General features: G+C 30.2%; 1 long non-coding RNA gene across 1 annotated transcript in view; it reads right to left on the bottom strand.

The window, feature by feature from the left end:
- Positions 1–7,108: 7,108 nt before the first annotated feature.
- LOC136989964 (uncharacterized) overlaps positions 7,109–24,963 on the bottom strand; it is a 155,119-nt gene continuing 137,264 nt past the window's right edge. Inside the window, exon 3 of the long non-coding RNA XR_010882982.1 lies at positions 7,109–7,411. This is a non-coding gene — a long non-coding RNA (uncharacterized lncRNA). The remainder of the gene's footprint in view (positions 7,412–24,963) is intronic.

The raw sequence follows: 24,963 nt of genomic DNA, 5'->3' as shown, positions 1-24,963 counted from the left end.
AATAGAACACATCCGACCAGTCACTACGTCCATATTAACAGGAGAGCCGCTCCAGTGCAAGAATAAACACAAGCTGTTACATTATTACAACCGCACATTGTCAGATGGTGCGAGGCCACTAATTACAATGATCGTGTCGAAAGCAGTCACGTGGACGGGTATAGAAAAACTAAGCGATAAAACGGGAGAATATTTTTACAACGGAGGAGTTGGAGGAGGAAGAGGAGGAGGAGGAGGATTAATGTGAAGGTGAGGAGGCCAGATCGATGCGAAGTGTCCGCGCCCATCCATTAACGTCGCCAGTTTTCTTGCCCACTTCACACTAACACGTATAATTAGATGGAATATGATTCTTTCCTTTGTTCCGCTACTACCCGACCGTTGGAGCTTCTCTAATGCTGTTAAACCCCGACGTCCAAGTAGAGAAACCATTTTCTTGGATGCTTTTGTTGACCGGTGCCGAGAATTTTCCAATTAGGCTGGGATTTCGTTTAATGACAGCCAACACAATAGCCTTTCCTGCCAACATACCGCACTTCAAACTTTTATTCCACATCGAGACAGCTGTCTATCTGCAATGACTGGAAAAGGAACAAGTATTAGACTCGGACATCTCATTCTCTGATAATTACTCCAGGCATTAAGAAGACAAATTCTTTTTTACACTCACTTTTTTCAACGAAACCAACCGAGCATTTTACTCATTAATATATAATTATTTTCTTCGTCCTTCCTTCTTGCAAATAAAATATTCTCTGAGAAAAAAGAGTAGAAAAAGTGTATATCTTTTCTACATCGAATCAAACTCCAAAGACAAAAACTGTTCCCCGAAGATGGAGAAGTTCTTTTCATTCGAGACGTAGATAGAAATCAAAAATTTTAATAAAGGTAAGTAGAATAATTAGAAATGTAAGGATTACATCGTAAAAAAAGAAAGTAAAGTGAACATTTTTTAAAAAACCATCGAAAAATGCAAAGTTTAGACGGAGAAAATCGTATAAACCTTAAAATGTTTGATAAATTGTTAAATGTATTTCGATTTTTCTATCAAAATTAAGTTAATTCTAACTCGATATTATATAAATTTATTAAATATAGACATCTCGAAAATAAATTCATTTTTTTAATCAAAATTCCTAGAGAAAAATCTTCTCCATCATCCGGAAAAGATAGCGATGGAAGTTATAAATTGTTCTTATAAATTTCTTCAACATGCAGAAAGAATCGGATGGAAATAATTCAGATATTAGAGAAGAAATCGTAGTACAAATAAGAATATTTAGCGAATATTTTCTTCTTACCGGAGGCAAAAAACATTTCCAACTATTACAACTGTTAATCAATAGAGCGTTAGTTGAAGAAAATCGAAAAGAGGAGAAAGAGAGAAGAGTTATTTTCTGCAAACTTCTTTGCATTATCGTGCTTAGAAATCGAACTAAATTCCGATTGATCGAGAGAAAGATTATAAAATTTACATCTTTATAATCTCCTTTCTCTCTCTCTTTTAGAATAATTTAATATTTTATCAGAAATGACCCGGAACAATTTAAATTATTGGAAGATATCCGAAGATGGTTATACTTACGGAAAGAGCCAGGGCATTTCCGATAAAACCATTGAGAGAAATGTCGAAGAAAACCGAGATTCTATATACTCTAGTGTTTTATTAGAAAAGCCATTTGGTCATGCTTGATGAGATAAAAATCTCGATGGGACTTTTTTGATGATTTTCTAACTCCAAACAGAGCGATCTTTAAAATGCAAAAGTTGGTCTTTCGCATTAAATTGACTGCTATTCTATGGTTTTTATAATAGTGTGTTGGTCGAAATACGTTATGAGCCTTGTCCCATAAAAGGTTACTTTTATCAAACTCGGAAAATGTTAGTTGTGTATTCATTGGACGTATTTTCTCATATCCGAATCGTCGTCGAATCGATGAGTTTTATCCTTCAGAACATTGCAATTCTCTCGATAAAATAAGGAGAAAATTCCCTATTTTTCCCCCTTGTAACCCTACAAAACTGTCGAAAATATATCTTAAAGATTTATATATGATTATATATGAGTTAAGACGATGGAATTATTATTAAACACTTAAATATAAAAAAAAAGCACGTGTTTGTATTTAGGCTAATAGTCCATATCTAGAAATTATTATATAATATATTCACAATTATAAGTTTTTGATGATATTATAAGCTGAAAGAGCGATTAGTTTGTGGCTAAATCAATTGCTATGTGTTGGAACGATAAGAGATAGCGCAAACGGGGAGAGAAATCGATACAAATATTTTGTATCAATCACAATTTAGATTCGTAACTGTATTTTCAGAAAACTTTTACCTAAGGATTACGAAAATAAATGCAGTAACTAACCCTTATCCACACAAATAGGTTTATTATACATTAAAATATTATTGTATCTCCCATCCAGTAGCTCGCGAATCCTATTCTAAATACATCGCATCTTTACGCTGTGTTTGACAAGTTAAATTAATAATTATGAAAAACTTCTAGCAAACAGATTATACAAATTCCAATATTACTTTATATAACAGAGAAAAAGGTATAGCGATCGGTCAAAAATGACCTTCCAAGGTTTTTATATTTTTGGACTCAGAGGATCTTGAAACGTTGAGAAATGAAAAAAGAAAGTCGGGGTTTTTTTCTGTATATATATGGATTTAGTGTGTGTGGAGAGCACAATTTTTTCATCCACTTTCAAGCTTAATAACTCCTGTACCTTTAGTCGAAAATCCTTGAAATTTTGCAGGAAAATTTGTGTATTAAATGGAAATGTTTCTAGAAATTTTCAGGAAAATCCAACCATTAATTCAGGAAATATGAACCCATTCCCTCAATATCTCCCGAACCAATCTGAAGACTTATAAAGGTAATAGTAGCAATTATTAAGGATGAAAACAAATAAATAATACCGGGAAAGACCAGCAACAACTTTTCCAGCTATTTTCTACATTTATAATTTCAAAGAAGAAAAAAAAAATTCTCAATCTTCTCTTATTTTTTCATCCTTATAATTATGTTAAAATTAGAGTAAAGAGTTTCCATTTTTAAAGTACTATAAATTCTTATTTTTGTATTAAATATTTATATTGTAGCAAGAGAAATCATTGAAGATAATTACAAAACGCACAATAACGTTTGATCTTAATCACTATTATCCAGAATGTATCTTTAAGTAATTTATCACACTCTCAGCAGTTAGCAGTCAGATTTAGTCACCACTTACAAGTAAAATTAATTCCCAATTCTACCGTAGATAACTTTTGCCGTTACTATATCATTAACAAAAGTTATCAATATAATTTTATCTGATAATCTCTTAATATTTTACTACTAAAGATCATTTCTGAAAAGTAAATAACTTCGTATCCAGTCAAGTTTATTAACATTTTTAAAACGTAACTATCGAAAAATCTTCCCTTAAAACCATTTTCTAAACCAAGAATAACGCTTAAAGTAGTTATATTTAATGTATAAATTAGTTTTATTTCCTGTAATAAATAATTTTATCTCTAGACAATTATTAGAAAATGGGATACAATGAAGAGAAAGTGATAACATCCAACAACTTTCGAACGAAAAAGATTAAAAATTGAGAACATTTATCATCATTTTTTGCTTCTCGTAAAGTCAAAATTCAAAATAATATTTTAATAATATAATATTATACAAAATTAACTTTAATTATAATTATTTATAACCGATGTTTTCACAATTAACATTTTCTTAGTTGAGTTTTTAATTTCATTAAGTTATATTCATAAGTTACGAGCAGACATTCAGACGTTAACTACATTATATTAGTTATTAAATATATATTTTATATGAATAAATAAATAAATATAAAACAAATTAATTAAGATATTGGAATAACAAATATTAAAATTATTATAAAAATGTAAATATTTTTAAACTGTATCAATTGAAATCCTTATTAAATTAACTATTATCTAAATTTAAAAAAAAAATCTAAGTATGAATCCATATTATAATAAATTAATTACTTTATTATCATCACTTAATTATTAAAAAAAAATAATTTATGCTAATTAAAATTGACCAAATGAAACTTCTTATTTTGTTGGCTTTATTTTATTACATTTAACTAATTAGCTAATTAAATTAATGTAAAAAAATGCTATTTTTTTATATATATTTTAAATATAAGAGTTAAACTTTTTAGAAACAATCAATGAGACTTAAACTATTGAATAGAGAGAGAGAGAGAGAGAGAGAGGGAGAGGGAGATGAATTTATGAAGGAATATTTTATGCTCCACTTTAGATAAAGTTAATCATTGCATGAATACTCAAAATGGAAGAAAATTATCTATTTTTTTCTTTTTTATTTTGATGATAAACTCTTTGGTATTTTTGGATTTTGTCTCGCTATCAGGAAGTTGACAGATAGGACTCTTATCTGGAGTATTCCTTCGATCATTGGAATCCAGTCAATTTTTTATAATTTTACGTCTAACTGTCCAAAATACTATAATATGTCTTGTCTTTCTGACATATTAGCACAGTATTTTGACGTTAAAGAGTAGATGAAATATTGTTTTTATTGCAATTTTACCGTTTCGTTTATATACTCTAGTCCAATACTTATATATAAAAGTTATATGTTATACTTTGATTTATTTATTTATTTAAAAAAAAAATAATAATAATTTAACCATTATTTATCAACATCTTTATTTATTATTTGTCAATGTTTTCACGCCGTAAAATAAAATTCCATTAAACAAATTAATGTTTTCCTCTTTAACAAGCTCACGTAAATTAACCTAAATTAAATTGTATTATTAAATTTAGCTAATTTAGTTGTATACACAACTCGTCTTTCGCACTCCACCAAGATATTTTTATAGATTTTTCTATGTTTAATAGTTATTATATAGTAAAATAAACATTAAAAAAAAACGGTAATATTTACCTCCTGTGATAGTCCGAATTGGGGGAGAAGTTCTAATCAACCCCCAATGTAGAAGAATTAGAAATGATGCGAAGAGCTGCAAACGAAACCAAATGCGATGATAATGAACGGGTGCCATGCTCTTATTACTGAAGATGGAGCATCTTTCTCATATCACCACTAAAAAAAAAAATAAAAAAAATACAATGTAAAAATCACTGAAAACACCACAGACTAAAGATCAAAATCACTAAAAAATATCACAAAAAATAATTAAAATATTAAAAACAAAAGGTTAAAACAATTAAACACATCAAGAATATATCATCAAAAAGTTAAATAATCTTCCCTTTATATTGATACAAGCTGTATATATATATATATATACTTTATTTATTTATTTTTTTAAAGAATCAATAAAGAATCGCGTTCAATATTTTCTAAGATGGTCTATAAAACTTCATAGGAATAAAATAAGTTTTTTTTCCCTGCGATGTATTAAAACTTTATCGTTTCAACTTTAACAAAATTTTATAAAAAAATAAAATAAAATAAATGTTTAACTGTTAATAGCAATTCTTTTCTTTAAAAAAAATCGATGTTTACAGCATTTTTTCCCCCTCTTTTTTTTTTATAAAGAAAACAGTAACTTACACTATACATAGAGTTTCTCTCATTGTAGAATGCATCTTGTACAAGGAGAGAACAACTCTTTTGTAAAAGAGTTGAGAGAAGTAATACTCGGATTTCACAATAAATTTCTTAGAATATATAAATTGAAAAATAAAAATTGTATCCGAAAATTCCTCAATAAAATATAGAAAAATATACCAATTAAATTAAACGAGTAAGAAAACAAAATATAAATATTAATTAATATAATTTATTCTTCTTTCTATTTTTAATTAAATATTACCTTTTTTTTGCATACATTTTTGTGTATTTTTTTTTTAAAAAGGAAAATAAAATAGAAAATTCTTTATCAAAAATTTATATGAAATCGAATTAAATTTCTATCTAAATAGTTTAAAATGTAATTTGTTTAAAAAACACAAAATAAAGTAAGAAAAAAAAATTCGGTATTAGTCTTAAATAGAATTAAAATTCCAATAAGAATAAAAAAAACACACACACAATTTCTTTTATAAAAAAATAAAATAAAATAAATAAACGAAAAATATTAAATTAATTAAATTTATGACGTGAGAAATATTTCGATTTTTTTACCCCCCCCACTACACTGAATTAAATTTAATAGAAGAATTTTTATTTATTTATTTGTTTATTTGTGTCAAGTTAAGAAACTTTTCTTCATCAAGTGTAATTATCTAGTACTTACCGTGTATAAACTGGCTGGAAGGTGTTAGGACGGCAAAATCTACGCTGCGAATGATCTAGAAAAGGAAATGAAACATTTTACCTTTAGTTAACAGTATGTGGTCACAACAGTCATTATTCTGTAATTAGTGCACTGTGTTCCATTACGCTTAATTAGCCAGGGGACATAGCCTAGTTAACCTTTCCTCTACACTTTACACTTTTCTAAGCGCTGCTTCGTTACATGCAGAAAACCCGAAACGAACACGTGTCAATAATCATACCATGCTAATGTGCAGTAGAATTTAAATGGGAAATTCGAAAGAGAGACGTACCAGAGGTCATACGAAATATACTATAAAAATGAAACTGTAAACGAGCTATCAGAGGTCATACGATGCAAATAAGACGAAAGCTAAACTGGTGTTAGCGTGCAAACGTGGAGAATTCAATGAGAAAATTTAAAAAGATGCGAAAAGTCACTCGATGCGAGTAAAGATAAGTATAATCATACGGATCATACGATTCAAATATAAGAAATTAAGAGTGCACGAAAAGTCGTACGATGTAAATAAGGAGAAACGTAAACATGGAAATCCTAAACGTATCGTATGATGCAAATAAAGAGAAATATAAACATGAAATCCTTTTAGCAATTCATACGATACAAATATGGAATAATGTATAAATGGAAATCTTAAACGAGTGTGTCAAAAGTCATACTGAACAGATAAAGAAGATCGAAAACAACTGTAACTTAGAGAGAGGGGGAAAAAAAAAAATGCTAAAAATATTACAGTGATTTCTATGCTACACCAATGACAGTTCATACTGTATAAAGTCACTGCAATATTTTACATTTTCTTGTTAGGATCGTCACCATTCGAGATTTTCTTCCATCCAAGTTTGCACTTTTACATCCATTAGGAGTGACGACAAAACTGTGGTCGAGACTCGGTTACGTACAGAACTCTTACTACCGATCATACATCTTGGCTTGGAAACTTCGTGTCTTCTTATGGGCAATTTACAGTAACAGCGATCTCAACTTTGACTCGGACCACTCCTTCCAGCTGTCGCAATCCCTTGGGAGAGATCCACTCAACTGTATCTTTAAGCCGCAATATTACTTTACAGACTGAAATGAACCCAGGTCTAAAAAAAAAAAATGTATATACTTTTCTATATTCCATTTATGAAATATCTACTCTGGAGATTATATATATATATATACTTTTTTATATATTTTATTAATATAAATAAAATTTTATGGTGTCATTTCGTATTACTTGCCATAAAACACATAAACCTCTTCCGTACAGAAGTGCAGACATTTAATTATTGAAACTTATTGCAGTTGCTTGGCGATTATAGTATTAATTATAATATATTCCATCAAATTCAATTATCCTAAAGTGTTATGTCTTATATAGATTTTAACCTATAATTTGTAATGTATAGCTTGTCGCACAGTTTCCATAGAGTGATGGCTCATTCTCTAATGAGGAATATAATACTATAGAATAAAAGTTAGATAAATTTTATATTTAAAATAAAATAAAGTTGGAAATATCACATATAACTAAATTTTATTCTTCAAAAATGTGTTTTAATTTAAAAATAATCATAAATCTTATACTAAACTTTATGGAAAATATTAAAAAATTCAATAATCTTCCGTAAGATCTACTAATTTTACACTAGTATTTAGCCTCATCTATAACGTTTAAATAAATGTATAACTGATTTATAATGTTGTAAATAAATTTTAAAAGTTAAAATATTAAAAACAATAAACTTATAATACTGCAAACGAGTATAAATTTCTTATAAAGTCCAATATTTTCCAACTTTAATTTCGAACTTTATTAACTTGTATAACAAAAGGAAAGTGTGTACACGGAACATCCGTCGATAAATTTCCGTTAAAATTTCCTTTAGACTCATCCCAACCACGATGAAACATTATTATTGAACGTTTTGTATCGCCATTAGAAAAACAAAACTTCTTCCCGAATTTTGGAAGTAAACCACCTCCACATCAAAGATAATTGTTCCACCAGAAAGTATTATTTGTATTGTCTGTATTAGAAAATAAATAAAAATAAATAAATAGGTTACTGATTAAACGTGTGGTGTGTAGCCACTAAATCAGGATCCACACAAGTGGCGTTAAATTTAAGTAAAGTTATACTAAAATAAAAAGGACTCGGATCTCTTTGAAGTACAGTACATCATAAAGCATAATATAAACAAAAACAAGTTAATTAATTAAAGATAATAATTTGACGTTTTACGTAAAAGAAAATATACCTTAATTTAAGTAAGGCAAAGGAAAATTTTCGGCTAAATATAAGTATCAGTCTTCTGCCCTGCATCGTAATACTTTCGAGATAATTTTCTAGTTTTTCATCTAAACAAGTTAATGAGCGTAATTAAACTTAGATAAGCTTGTTACACTGATGACCAGGTATCTTCGGCTCAATGTCATAAATAATCTTATAAAATAAATAAGAAAATTTTCTACACACTTAGCGTAAATAACCTTCGTAACTAAGAAGAAACTTTGAAGAAGAAGGGGGGAAAAATAGACGATATTTTAGATAATTCGCACGTTTTTTACAATCATTAATTTAGGCTTTTAATTTGAATTAAATAAAAATTCAATTAAAAATATTGTAGCGAGTCATAAATTAAAATTTTGACGGAAAATAATCTCTTGGAAAAAGTAACTCTTCTATTTCTTTCTTCACTGTTTTTTCCCCCTTTTGATACTCGGAGATTCCTCCCTTTGACTATAAAAATTAATTGATATTATGAAATATCTATAACAGTAAGCAGGCAAATGAGATGATTTTGTTTGTTGGGGAATGTTAATGACTTCGAAATATTCGATATTGAATTAACTAGAATTTTTTTTTTTCTTTCGGTGGTCATATTATTTTAGGAATAACTTCAATGGCAAAAGTCAATTTAAGGTATAAACGATATAGTTTATTATCTCTCAAGTTATCCTATTTATAATTGATGCTGCTCCTAAATTAGTTCTATTTAATAGGACTATAGAATATATTAATTATTTTTATCAAAAGATCTAAAAATTCGTTGTATTATCCACTAGTTCGTACGTAGTTTTAGTAATATTAAAAGTAGTTTTAATTGGAAAGAATTGCTACTAGATTCTAAACAGTAGAAATCTATTTTACAGTATTAAATATAGAGCCTATTCTATATTTAAATTCGGGGAAATAACAATAAGGTAGTCGACTTTCTTCAACCCTTCTCAATTTAATTTCTGTAGTGTAATAGAAATTGTTATGAGGATTTTCAGTTGATAATCATACTTTAACGTGTTTCTTTTATTTCCATGTTATTTTACACGAGATGCTTCCTTCATACCTAAATGAGAAGTGCTAGTCAATGTTTAATATCTAGCTACGTAGATGTACTAACATTCCATTCATGCTTATTCGTATACGGAATGCTTGTGAACAACTCTAGATCCTAAATATGCACTAAGTATATAAATATATACTAAATATAACTAAATGTATAGTTTAGATCCGGATAATATCTAGGTATAAACTGCTATTACATTACTTAACAGCCTACTAACAGATACTCCAAGATTAATACAGTACTAAAATATAACTAATAATAATTCTCAGTCTGTAAGATGAAATTTTAAAAATACGAAATTAATTTTAGCAATTTAATTAATAAAAGTAAAGAAATGAAATAAAAGAAGCTTAGGTTAATAGCATTAAATATATTCTATAATATAAATTTTATAGTATTAAATTAGTATAAATCTGAAGTAAATTACTTAGAATAATTTTTGCTACAAGTTAAATAATAGAAAATAATCTAGTAAATCGGATTTTCGGTATAAAACTCAATTAAATAAGAAAATGTTCGCTTGTCGCTTGTAAGATTAAGACGTAAGTAACGTACCAATTAAACTTGTATAAGAACAATTTGTTTACCAGTAAAATTCTTTGTAGGATCCGCAATATTAGGCACTTAATAGTATTAAAGGAGAAAAAAATCTGTATAAATCAAAGATAGCGAGTGAACAGTCGCGATTCGTTTCTAACGTGACATAAGTGACAGTGTTATCGTACTCATTAATTAAATTCCATTCTAGAATTTAACAGAATGGATGGATTCTGTTGGAAGATTGACACAAAACGCTTTGTTTGTTTAGTCTTCATTGCAACTTTAATGGAGAAGAGCATTCCCTTTTCTGAATTGTGTCGTCAAGCGACTAATTAAGAAGCATACTCTTCTTACTTTCCGTTAAATAAATTAAAAACCGTCACTAAAATAATTAAAAAAGATTTATTTATTTAACAACAGATATTTAAACTCGGTAAAGAAGAAGGGGGAAAAAGAAGAAGAAAACTGTCGAACATATAACGAGGTTAATTTTCATCAAATGATAAATGTAAATATGTTTACTAAAAATTGTCAGTTTAAATAGCAGAAAAAAAAGAGAGGATAAATCATTGATTGGTTATGTAGTCGAGAAAGTTGTAATACAAGTCGTGTTGGTTGTAAGCAGACGGATAGTTCAAACAACACGATCGAATGCAGACGTACAGTACTACTTTAGTAACAAATATAATTACGTTGGAGGAAGAAAGTCGGACGTTGTGTGTCGTACATTTTTAGAGTTTGAACGAGTATTGAGAAGTCGGACTTTTAATGCATCCATTTGCTTTCGACTCATTAAGACAGCTGCTAGTTTACTTTTTGGAATCTTGTTTAAAACCCGAAAGAGAATTAATCCTCGCTACACTTTACGAGCACAAAGAATGATTTTCAAAAGGATTGATGTTTGTTCCCATTACTCTTTAATTATACCCCTTTTTTTCCTTATGTATCAGAACTGCACTCTTCTACAAACTTTTTTCTCTTATCTTATCGGAATCAGTGATATAGTTAAAGGGAAATAAAAACAGAACCATTATGGACCACTCGAATAAAGAGAGATTTTTTACAAGTGTAAAAGTTTTGTCGGTTCCTATTAGTTTGCTTCACTGGTAGAGAAACATTATTAAGTTTAATTTGGAATAAATTGACGGAGGGGTACGAGAAACAAAGCAACCAGTTTACACTAAAGCAACCTAATGAAATCAAATCTACTCCTTTATAATTAAGCGCCGTACAAACATTGATAGAAAAGTTTTGGAAAGTTGGGCTAACAACCAAGTATTGTGCATCTTGTGTAGCTTTGTTTGCCAAAACAAATCTGATTAAATCTATAGGACGGAAACTCGTTCGAAGTATCGCAATACGTTGTCAATACTTCGTCAATCTAATTCTTCTTCCCGCATGACATAGTTAATAGAAGCCTGTATAGAAGTCATTTCTTTTGATTAAGATGTGTTAGAAATAAAATAGTATTCCCTCCTATACAATAAATGTATAGTTATGTTACTTAAAATACGAGAGAAAAATCCTAAAAACATCCCCGGATAATCGAATTAATACGTCTAGCGATTAAATTCTTCTGAGAGGGGAAAATGTATGAGTGCAAAATAACAATTTAATCTACGAATTAGCACTTGTACATAACAAGAGAAGCAAATGTTTTGGGGTCGAATGCTCTACACGACTTGTTATCTGCATGATGGATACTTGTCCCTTGTGCACCCATGTATTATTTATTAGATATGAAGTCCGCCGGGAAATCTTCCCTTAACTCGGGGAATTTTCCCAAGTGGAAGACTTAGCTAGCATCTAGCAGAGGTAGGAATTTATTTGTCGCCATGCACCTCACGTTGCCCGCAGCACCGATATGAACACAACTGCTAGCGTTATCGGGTCGGTCGTCGTTGGCTGATAAATAGCCGAGTCAACAGCACGCGTATTGCCATAGCAACGAGTAAACGGCGCGTGTCACACAATGACACGTCATAAGGCTACATCCCGAATACAGATGGACTCGCAAAATGGGGCAATGGTTCGAACCAAGAATGATAATCGCCCTGTTGTGAAATGCATTCTTGAAAAAAAAAAGAAAGAAATATCTAAAAAATTCTGTGAAAGTTTATCACTAAAGAAAAATTAACTATACAGTTTGGAGGCAGATGGTAATCCTTTTTTTCCCTTCTTTTTAACTCTCCCCCACGTAGATAAATTATATTAGCCGATGTTATACTTGAGAGAATATCCTTACTAAAACAGCGATGCAGTTTTGGGTAAGTGTAAAATTAAACACGTCAACAGAGATTTAATTTACAAAATGAGATTGAGCGGTTGAAAAAGTCAAGCAGGAAGGATAGAAAAAAGGCAGAAAGAAGAGAAATGAAGAGAGGGAGTCTCCTAGAGAACACACACACACACACATACACACGCAGTGCTACTGTATGCAATAATAAGGCTCTTCTACAAAGCGGATAATCTTCTTTTTTTCATCATCATCTTATTTCTTCACGGTTAAAGCACTTTGTAATTAATTTTGAGTTTTAGCAAATAGCCAACGAGTTCTTGGTCTATGCAAGGTCAAACCGAATCTGTATTAATGCAGCAAACGGCAAACGCGATACTCGGTAGGAGGTGGACTCCATTAAACGCCTGAACACACCTGACTGTCGACCAGAGAAAATTGGAAGAGCGGTACCGGTACCGGCATACAAATGACATATTTTGTTGGCGTGGAGAATCACGGGATATCGGCAACTCTACCACCCGCAAACACCAGATATGGTAAGTAGTGAGTGGGGAAATCAACCCTCTTCTAACGATGGATGACGTCTCAATCGTGCATCGACTTCGACGTTGCTCACGAGAATTAAAACGTCCAACTAGTAGTAGTAGTCAGTGGAAGTCTTTCGTATCGATTAGTTGGTGTGAACTCTAAAATAAACCGTGCCCAGTCAGCAGGTCAGCTGTCAGCGCAGTGAATATCGATCCTGTAACAAGTGTAGAGTCCACTTTCGTATAAGCAAAATTCCAGCCAAGAGAGAGGGGGAAAAAAAAAAAATTATTATCAGTTCTAACTCGAAACGTGACGGGATTACGAAGACAAGAGTTACGCCCACGCAATTAACAACGAGCTGTCGTAATTTACGATCGAGCGGGATGTCGTAAATACGTCTGCACGTATGCCATTTCTTCTTTGAACGAGTACTCCTCAGAATGCGTTTATTATATATAAATATAGATTGCAGATCTATATAGGACATAATAAATCTGAATCTGTCTTGGATAAACTGAGCAAAGAACAACGAAGAAAGCTTTATGTCGAGAGCTTATTTGCTCTACACTATTACTACTTGTGCTTGATACATAACTTATATAAAAAAAGCACCCTGTTTAGTAGTCTGTATAAACAATATTTTTCCTTGTTTTTTTTTTAAATAAGACGTCTAAATATATATATATATAAATAAGTTGTACTTTTACTCAAACAATGATTCCTGTTATAAAGTATGTGTTTGGCTTTTGAATCCAAACACACGTCCTTCTTGATGTAGTCTATATTTCATTCTTTATTTAAAAACTACGCCTCTATTCACGTAATTCTCATATAATATGATTTTTACAGTTCAGAAAGCTAATTTTTTTGTTAATAAATTATATAAATCACACATTTATTCAAACTAAGATTCGTATAATTCAGAATGACCTTTTAATAATACCTTAAAACCATACACACGTCGCTGTGAATTGTAAACTTTTTCATTTATATACAAGAACATTTCTGTTTTCTAACCACAAATAGTCAATGAAATTGATAAACATCTTCAGAAAATATTGACAATATTGCAAGTTTAAAAATCACTTTTAAAAAAAGGAATTGTTGTATATTAACTTTCCAACTTTACTAATTTTCAAATGTTTAATAACATATCCTGAATTTCTATTGTCATTTATTTTAACAGCCTTAAAGCTCGTTAAACTAAGTCTAAATTGTTAATCCTAAATAAGGATCTAAAATCACTAATTAGGCTATTAACTCAAAATCCATTAATGGCAAATATTTCTCATTAATGACCTTTAAAATAATTATCTTTAACTTAATAGATTAAGATCAGTCTAATTTGTTAATACGAATTGCGTTTAATATTCATTAAATTTTAGATATTCAAATATTAAACGAGCCTTAAGTATTATTATAATAACAAATTCTGTAATAACAATATTAAATTTTGAATCTCTATAGAATAATCTTAAAAGGAAAATATTTGAGAAAAAAAAAATAAATAAAATTTAATATTTTTGATTTTATTCACATGATAATCTTCAACAGTCGTCAATCTAATTATTATAAATAAGAAGGATAATATATTATAGGCCTATACTACTGTATATGTATTTATTAAAACTAAGTAGAATTGCAGGCGATAAAAATCTTTCATATAATATAAATTCACTTATTAAATAATTAATAAATTTAATTTTTTTTTGTTTCCACCCTTTAGAGAAATGTAGTAGCATTTGGTAATTAATTAAATATTTAAATAATGAAATTTATATTCAAAACTCATACTTATCTAAACCAATGTTTTTCTACTTTAACTTTTATACACATTACTTATATTCTAATTTTAATATTTAATATATTATACAGTAAAACCTGCCTAAATGGGAAAAAATTCTTCATAAGGCAGCGATTTTCTGTGTTAAAAATAAAACGTTTTAACGTTTTTAACACAGAAAATCGCTGCCTGTGAGAAAAAACCTGTTTAAAACGGAAAAAACCTGCCAAACCGGACCGGTTTTCACTGTATAAACTGTCTATAATCATTATAAAAGAAAGGTTTTTTTTAAAATTCATTACTTAAGAGAAATCTTTTAAAAACTAAGGAAAAAAAAGAATACTTTTAACTGTTTCTACATTAATATATAAAAATATTTCATTAATTATATATATATATAAATGTTTCTAAGTATCTAAGAAATGTTTGCTTTATATCCATCGTAATTAATGTTAAAATTAGAAATAAATGATCGAAAAAAAAGAGAGTAAATTTGTTTAGCGAGATTTATTAAATTTTTCCATACTTATTATATTTAAATCATATTTAAATTAATAAATAATTTAATTTTGTTTCGAGTAAATTTAATACTTTCTAATTGTCATTATAATTAGACTAGAAATTTAATCAGGAAAATTACTTTTTACAGTAATGTTATAAGATTTTAACATAAATTACTCTTAAAAATTGAAGATTTTCTACGAAATATTCGTAATTTTATAGTTTTTAATTAATACACAGACTTTTATATTATTTAATTTAAATAAATAAATAAAAATGCTGCATATAAGGAACGTAGTATACAATATTTATAACGAGATTATTCGATTTTTATCGATTTTTGAAATGTCAGAAATGATTTTCTGGATAAAATATTCTGGATATGGAAATTTAAGCAAAAGATGTTACATAAATTTTTATTCATTTATTTATTATTATTTTTTTTTTCATTACAAAAATTCAATCCTTTTTCACAAAAGTTAATTCAACAAAAAGAAGAGATTAATCTCAAAAACATAAACGTGAACGTGTTTTGTTTTGCTGGAAACAGATTTTAAAATTCTTATCCGATTCCAATAAACACATTTGCACTCGTAGAAGTAACTTAATGATCTAAAGCAGGCAGACAAATACTTTACTTGACTACTCTTCATATAAATTCAAACAATTTGAAAAGATTTATAATAACTCGAAGGTATACAAAAATGTAGACATGCGATTTTTGTACGTAAGACGTGTAATTAAAGATTGGAATTTGTAAAAAAAAAAAAAAAATCTTGGTACAGCGGTTGACTTCCCACGCACCTCGTCGTAGCAGATTCGGTCGTTCTCACAGCCACAAAACGAGTCACCAAATAAATAGAGTCGAGGTGACAGATCTGAGATGTGGAAAAAATTGCTGTAGTAATTCGCGGATTTGCATGTAGATGGCGTTCTACCGACTTACAATGCCCAAGGGCAACCATTCTAGAGTTTTAGATTAGCTTCGAGTAATAGAGTACGAGAATGATAGGACTTTATAAAGTATCCGAAGTATGCAGTAAAAAGAGGAAGAAAGTTTCGTATGAATTTCATCACGAACTACGTTCTAGTAGAGGAATAATCCTAACAAAATTCAATTTTCTACAAGAGTCTTTTATAAGGATCCTCTAGTTCCTTTACAAAGAATCTCGTCCAAGAAAATGGCAAGAATCCGTCAATGAAATAGAGCCATTTCTGTCCGTATTTTTTTATTTTGAAAATAAACAATAACCGATACTTGTCCATTAACACTGAAATCTGATCCTTTCTCTTTGGTATAATCAAACAAGCGATCCTCGAATTACCAAGGCCAACAAACAGTCATTACTTAACGAGTCCAACCTGCTATAACACGGCCTTGCCCCACCCACTACCCACTGGAACATAACTCATGCAATTCAACAACAATGATAACACAGCATCGATTGAGTCTGCAACCAACTCATGCGAGACATATCGTTATCGACAAGAGGGGGTGGCAAACAGCTTCACGGAAATATTATTTAATTGGTGAAAGAAAGCGGTAACGTCACAATTGATGCGACTGGTTGCATTGTGACTAAGTCGTCTAATTACTCGGTACAGTAACCGATAGAAGAAAGAAAGGAAAAAAAAAATTATATTCCCTTTATTATTATTATGATTATTATTATTGAACGATCAATAACAGCGATTGCCAAACAGCCGGAATGATAATATTCAGCTGTACAGAAAGGAGGGAGGAAAATCCATTAGAGGAATTGAAACCGAACCGATAACGGTTTTACTCCTGCACTACTTAACGCAAGTTGATACACGTATACACACAGTCTGGATCATAATATGGCTGCAAGGAGGATATACACACGGGTTACGTCCATCTATCATTCTAATGGGTTGTAAAATATTATACTGCAGGGGTGCTCGGCGAGTTGTTTAGACAGTCGTTCTTAATCCTCGGCTGCAATTATTCTCGTAACTTATACGATCGTTTAAAGCTAGTTGGATCATCTTCGGGTAAAATCTTTCGTGGACGAAAATAAATAATTCGATCACACTTTTCTACAGCTTGTACGAACAACTTCCTCGTTGCAACACGTCCGTCATAATTATTTAACCTCATGACTGCTTAATATGCTATTCTATCCGAGTAGAGTTTGAAATTTATGCAAAACGGCTTAACTATCTGATGAATTATATTTAAAATTTGGCTTGATTTGTATGAAGGAACACTTTTGGATTCATTTGGAAATTCTCATTAGTAACACCCTTTAACAGGCGCGTAACCATTGGTGGAAATTAGAAGTTTACGTATGCTTTTTGAAATAAATTAGCATATGAATTACGAGGTGAGTGTAAGCGTAAGTTGCAACACAACTTAGCGGAATTAATCCGGCTTAAACCTTTCTCTAAATCCCCGTCTAGGTGAACCACTTCGATGACATAAGTCAGACAAAGGTCGGGGAAGACAGGTACTGTATACCTAGCAAATTTCCCGAGTGGCTATGTAAATCCGTCGTTACTAAGTGACCGGAAATAATATTTCAACCTTCCTGAAGCTGCCGGACAGTGAACAGATAAGCCTATTAGTAATCAGGACGGCACACACATGCCTAGCACGGAGTTCGCGTGCCACATGGAAAATAAATGCCCCCGGCCCTGATAAATTACTTTGCCAAACCCTGCGGGCTATCGCCGAGAGATTGGCAGGTCCCTATGGTCGAAACTCACTGAAATGTAACGGTCGTTCATAAACCAGGTACACCCTGTACACTTCATTAATAATGCAACTCGGTCCAAACATGGCCATGGCCACGATACGTTACCAGTTATCTACAAACACGCCATATTATGGACTTTGCATTTTAGCTAATTCGTAAATTTTAACTGATGATCCTGTCATTTAATTCTAACCAAAACTCGACTCATATTGACATTTTCTAGTTCCGCTTTTTACGTAAGAATGATGATTGTACAAAATACCATTAGTACACACCGTACCTTTAGCGTGTTGCCCCATTATTAACATTTTTACATGTCGAAAATTTCATCAAAACATTTATTTATGGCAATATATCATATAATGAGCTTCACCTCTTTAGGGAACGAAGGATTTATCATTGATTTTTCACGCGTATTTATATAAAACTTCACTAACAATAACCTGCATAACTAAATTAATCACTAATATGGTATTAAAAATCGTAAAATATTTCAAAACTAAACATTAATAAAATAAAAATCCTTAAAATTTTATCTTAATTTGTTACGTAAGCTGCAATTACAAATAATAGATACTGAAGGCAGCATTAAACTAACAACAATTACCAAATACTTTTAATTACAAGTAAATAACAATTAAGAACATTAAACGATTCTTCTTTATTTATTAATTTTTTGAATGAATAAAAATTTATTTCTGATTATTTTTTAAGAATTGAAGAATTATTTAAGAATAAAAACAAAAAAAAAACAAAATACTGTAAGAATTCTCGAATCCAATTAAAACCCATCTATAAATTTAGAAAGAGGAATAAGAAGAAAGGGGAAGAAAAAAATTAAAGAATTTCTTAATAAAACTCGTTTCGAGGTGATAAAGTACAGTACACGATACGTTTAACATCCGAAGAGTTGAAATTTTAGTTAATTATCGAATCCCTAGGAGAATGCAGTATTTAAAACGATCCATGTACGAAACTGGCTTCTACAAGCTGACATCTGTTAATTATACTCAAATTTAGATTACTAATAGTTACGCTTGTTACGTGACGTCACGTTCTCACAGTAGTTGTGTGTGTGTGCATGGTGTGACAGTCGATTAACTGTCGAGTCGAGTCGGCCATTATGAAAAATTGACTAAAATTACAATAAAATAATAAATACTTTGCTACGAACTTACCATTCTTGTAGTCACAAATGCGTGAATAATGCATATGTAGAATATTAAGTGACCGGATGTTTGTACTGTATGTAATGTATTTTTTTTTTTTTTTTTCCTTCTTCTTTGTTTTTCTTATTGCTTCTAAGTCGTTAAACATGGAGACGTCTTTATTTTCTAATGTCTATATTTATAAATTTGCATAGTTATGCTGGATTTCTACTCGAATTTATCGAAAATTATAGACGAAATGCGAAGAAAACTATCGAATATATTAATAAATTTTAATTTTTATAAATTTAGAAATGAAGATTTGTGTAAATATCAAAGACTAGAAACTTTTCCCGTTTATTAAAATTATAAATTAAATTCTTAAAAAAACAAAAATAAAAGTTTAAAATTAACAAAAGCCAAATTGAAATGCGACATGCAAACCATTTAATTTCATAGATTTGAACATTTTCACTGGAATAAAAAAATAATAATAATAAAAGTTTTCAGTAATGAAATGATTAGTGACAGGAAAATGTTTGAGAAAGGAAAGTAGTCGATTTTTTCCTGTACTTTTTCCTTTTTTATTCACTTTTTTCAAGGTTCTTGAATCTCTCGGAATAATTAGATGTTGAGAAAATTGCACGAGTAGAACACAGGAGGAAAAAAAAAAAGTTGAGATCCGAGGGAGTAGTAGAGATCAATATATAAATTGATATAAGGCGTATAATAAATTTTTAAAGTAAAAGAGCTATTATTAAATCAATTTAGCTTTATTTTTTATTGATATTTCTTCGTGCAAACTATTTTATTAGTGTTTATATAGGCATGAAAATGAATCATTCATACTTTCCAAAGTAGCGTAAGTAAAAAGATAGTCTAGTTTGAAAACGCTATGTTTCAATCATTGCCAATTTATTCGATATATTTTCGTGATATTTCTTTCTTTACCAATGTATATTTAATATTTATAACAGATTTTTATTCAGAAATAATATTAAATTAACGTAACTGGAAGAAATCCGAGTAAATACAACTCGTAAAAATCTCTATTCTAAAACTATATATTAATATGACGTTTGAATTATAATGTATATAAAACGGACAGAATATATTTATGACCATCGTTAAACTTTCTACGGTTTGGTTATTATGCTTACTGTGGGTTATAATGTCATTAAGTGTTTTATTTGTCATGAATCACGAAATTATTTACTTAAATGACGTTTTGATATTAAATTTCTTTATTAAAAATTCACTAAGTCGTCAAGGTTAATGAACTCGTCTAGCTTATAAACACGGTTCCCAAGACAAGTTGCGTTTAACCGTATAGAATAGGGTCCTCGCTCAACACCGCCGCCGATAATGTATGCAAGTCCATATGCATTATGCTTTTGGCTAATGCTAACCGACCAATAGGTTTCTCGCGTGATATCATATGCAGATGGATTAAGAGTGACCACGTGCATCCTATATCGTTGCATATCGTGTGCAGAACGATATAGCTAAGATAAGAGTAACACGCACACGACGTGCACTGTATAGTCTAAGCACCTACCGCTACCATTTATCTTTCGAAATATGCAGAATACGTAGACAGTTTTATATTTATCAAACTTTAACGGGGGGAGATAGTCATCTAGAATACGACGAATCTAGCCAAACGTCCGCCATTTTGCTTCCTCTCTCTTAATTGGATCAATAATTCAGAAAGGATCGAGTAAATGACTAGATTTAGATTTTCTTCTCTTCAATCTGACAATTTATTGATAACATCACGACTAATTGAAAAGTGGAATTGATAATCGTACAAAAACTACCTTCACGTCAATGTTTTATCTACTTATCTACGCATTTTAACCAGTCAAAACTAGAATATATATTTATTTATATAGAGATTATACATTGTAATTTATGCTATAGATTAAGAAGTAGTTGGTGAACTGATAAAATCCACGATAAAGAGGATTACCATCCTCTCATCCGTTCTGCCTTTTATTGTAGTCAAAACGTAGCTTACTATAAAGCATAATATTTGTCTATACTATAGATATTTACATTATATTCTCGGTTAGAATGTGTTAATGTGTACAAAGAAAGAGAAACCACAAGGAACTTGCCATTGTTGTAAACGGGCTAAATCTAAAGTAACCTACAGAGATGGATTGACATTTATTTATAAGGTCTAAGAGAAGAGGCTTAACGTGGACACAGCACATCCGGACTAACATCTTAATACCCGAAGGGATAAGACGTTGAATGGGAGAAATAGATCTCTTGTATTCTGTCGGGAATAGTCGTGTCTAAGCTGGTGTGTCATGTGGATTTTAGTGCTATTTTCGCGAAAGATACGTAGACTGGAGAAGGGTTGAACAGTCTCCATCCATCACATTCACCCCGCATTTGTCTATCGCGTACGAACAGCGGGATGATAATTAGGTCAAATAAAAAATCTACAAAGAAATAAATATTTTTATATCCGCAGAAAGTCAAGAAAAAAATTAAGGTATAGTCTTTTTTAAAAATGAAGTAATACCTGATCCATTAGCAAGAGATATTAGAACAGAAAAATGAATATTTGTTATCTTAAACAGGTATATATAAAGAGTGATTAACTTAACAAGAAAACATCCGATTTACAGAATTTTATAAGTAGAATCGTGTGTAAGTAGATGGAAATAGATGGATCTAATACATCCTTTCATAAATCAGACGCATCATTTCTCCTCTCGACTCTATTTTTCCAATCCATTGCTGCTGAAAATCCAAAAAACGGAATTGAAATAACAGCTACACTTCTGAATTCTTTCTATTTTAAAACTTAGATTTACATTCAACGGAAAGAAAAATATACACTGTATATCTATTTTCTTTTAAGTCTTTAATCCAACTTACAGCAATTTCTGCTTGTACAAACAAATTTATCACAAAACTCCGTCGTGTGAGAAAGAAAAAAAAGTATATCGTCTAAAGCCTCATCGATTCTTTAAGACACGCATCACAATTAGAATGGATAAGCAATTAAATTTCTCAAACAGAATCATTATAACCTAAATCAAGGTAATTTCGAGTTGTCAGCTCCGAGAAATTTATGACAAAACAGCACAGCTGTGGAAGACAAGCATGTCACAAGAACGTACATCAACGTCCAAGCGAGTTGCACTGAAGAAGTAGAAAATTTGGTGAATCTGACGTTAGCTACCTGCTCGTGACACAGTGGGACCACTAATTCCGTCGTTTGCCTGTTTATTCGAAGATATTGCAGTTGTTAAGGACATCAAACGACGACTAACTTATTAGAAAGATCACCCATCAACCTCAAAACGACATAACCAGCTTGGCGAGAATCGTGGCATTTTACTGACCATAACCTTGGATTACGGGCCAATCTTTAGACCCGTAACGTCACTTAGTGATTTAAGTAACGTCCTATGTACTCATCTTCGGACTCTAAGTAAAGCCACAACTTATATAATGCAACGGATGACAAACAGTCGTATACAGAAGAATCAATCATTCAACTTAGCAGTTAAAAAAGCAAAATAAATAAATAAATTTCGAATTTTTGCCATAAGAATCGTATTCGGCGACGTAAGAATTACGAATTATGTTTGATGAACTCGATAAAATATAAATAACATCTTAAGTAAAGCTCTTAAAATACAAACCTTAACAAAATTCCAAGTGTATAAACCAGAATTATCTCTAAAGAAACTGAATATAGAATTTTCTATTGGACCATGGTCGAAATTCTCTAATGCTTATTATGCCTTACACATCCAGAAGTGCCACTATCGATCTGCTAGATGCAGGCTACATAGCCAGAGGCTGAGCTTTTATAAGAGAGCCTGAGGAATATTTTTCTTATTCTCATTAATAATTGATTTGATAAAGTATAAAAAGATAAGAAGGGAGTTTATTCTTGTTCTGTTTTCATAGACGAAAAAAAATCTTTCCTTAAATATTCTACTCGTCTGCAAAGTGATCATCTTCAATTATCTTGTTTTTAACACTGAACTTATCTACGATAGGAACAAGAAGTTATAACTCAATTGCTATATAAAAATATTAATGATTTCTTTACTATATCCTTCAACAATCTTCAAGTTTTAAATTACAATTAAAGTATGTTTAATGATCATTTAAGTAAGTAAATATAAAATTACATACGTGAAGTTACTTCACCTTAGTCTTGTTAAGAAAAATCCAATTTAAAACACGAAGAATTTATCCAAGTCATCGATAAAATCTTCAGGAAAACAAAAGTATATTACTTAAAATATAACATAGATCGGTGGCCCCATGTTGCCTAGTGATTAAACAACTTCTATATTTTAAAATCCATTAATCTAACGAAACCTATCTCGAGTACAAAAAGTAGTATTAAAAAAAAACCCAATAAATTCGTTGTTTCGTCATTTATACGATGAAATATTAATCTTCTTCTTGTCAGAGGCTAAATCCAGTCTTTCAAATATTTAGACATATAAATTAATCATGTTTTATCAAAAAGATTAATGGAAGATTACCAACTTGCTTAAGAGAAATAGGCCAAAAATAATAATAAAAATAATCCAATTTTCGATAGAAAAAAAAAAAAGAAATTACTTTAATTGTAGAGAATAGAAAGAGGCTATATATATTGTATATTTAATTCTAAACACCAGAATTAAATAAAGCGACACTAATTTATTTAAAAATTTTTAGAGATCGGCACTAAATAAAGAAAAAAAAAAAAAGAAAGAAAAATTTTAATTAAAGTAAAGAGATAAACTGCGATTAATGGAGAATCACTTTAATTCATCTTGGATCAATCACCTTTATAACTATCGAATCGTATTTTGGTTGGTAACAATATTAAATTCTTCATTCTGATAAATAACCTAGGGTCGTTAAAGCAATTACCTTATAGTCCTAGAATTTCTAACTAATTCTCTTGATCAATAATCCAATAAATATTAAGGTTACTTTGATAAATTTCTTTGTTGTGAAGATCAAATTCCCTCATTTAGTTTCTATTATTTAAAAACAATTATATTATCTGAATAAAAATGTAAGATATTTTCATTCGATTTATTTATTTATTTTTATTTTTTTTAAAAAAGTAATCCGTTTTATAGTTATAGAAATGAAAATAAAATAACCAGTTTATAAAGAAATCTAATTATTTTCAATCTTTTTTTTTTCTGTAGAAAACCACACAAAGCCTCGAGAGACTGTTTCTTTCGTTCAATAACATGAACCGTTCAATGATCAGAAATTTCCGTTCAAAGTACGAAAAAGAATGATTGGAAAGATCTAATTTGTTCCCTGGAATTCTTTTCTAGAGTACTGGACAAAGACATTTTTAGTAAGATTATAATAAAGAATCAAAGTTGGGTAAACTAACCTTATTTTCTTTTGTAAGGAAACGCTTCAAAGTCGTGACTTTGTCTTTATCTTTCCCTGTTTTGTCCCTCTTTACGTGAAGACATACATTTTGACAGCGGGTCTGGTTCTGCATGTAAAAAAAAAAAATCGAGCCGAAGAAGGAAGACTCATTGTTTATATCCACCGTCTCGCGGATGCTGGTCCTGGTGTTTTCCACCCACCAATAATTCAAACTCGCACCACGCGACAGAGATTTAAATTTTGTTACATGTATTGATGGAAGATTTTCCTCAAAACTCTTCGCCATCACCATTTTATAGCATTGAAAGCAAAGCATATTTTTTTGGGGGTACTCTTGTACGGGTTTCTCACTTAACAGGCAATAAATAAAACCCTGTCAAACCGCTTTTACAACAGGGAGAGTTGGACAACTCTAAAGATTTACTTCTCTCTTTACGGTGATGACATATTAGTGTATT

Source organism: Centruroides vittatus, unplaced genomic scaffold, assembly GCF_030686945.1.
Source record: "Centruroides vittatus isolate TY-2023 unplaced genomic scaffold, ASM3068694v2 scaffold_861, whole genome shotgun sequence".
NCBI lineage: Eukaryota > Metazoa > Arthropoda > Arachnida > Scorpiones > Buthidae > Centruroides > Centruroides vittatus.
This window is presented reverse-complemented; position numbering and strand designations above follow the sequence as displayed.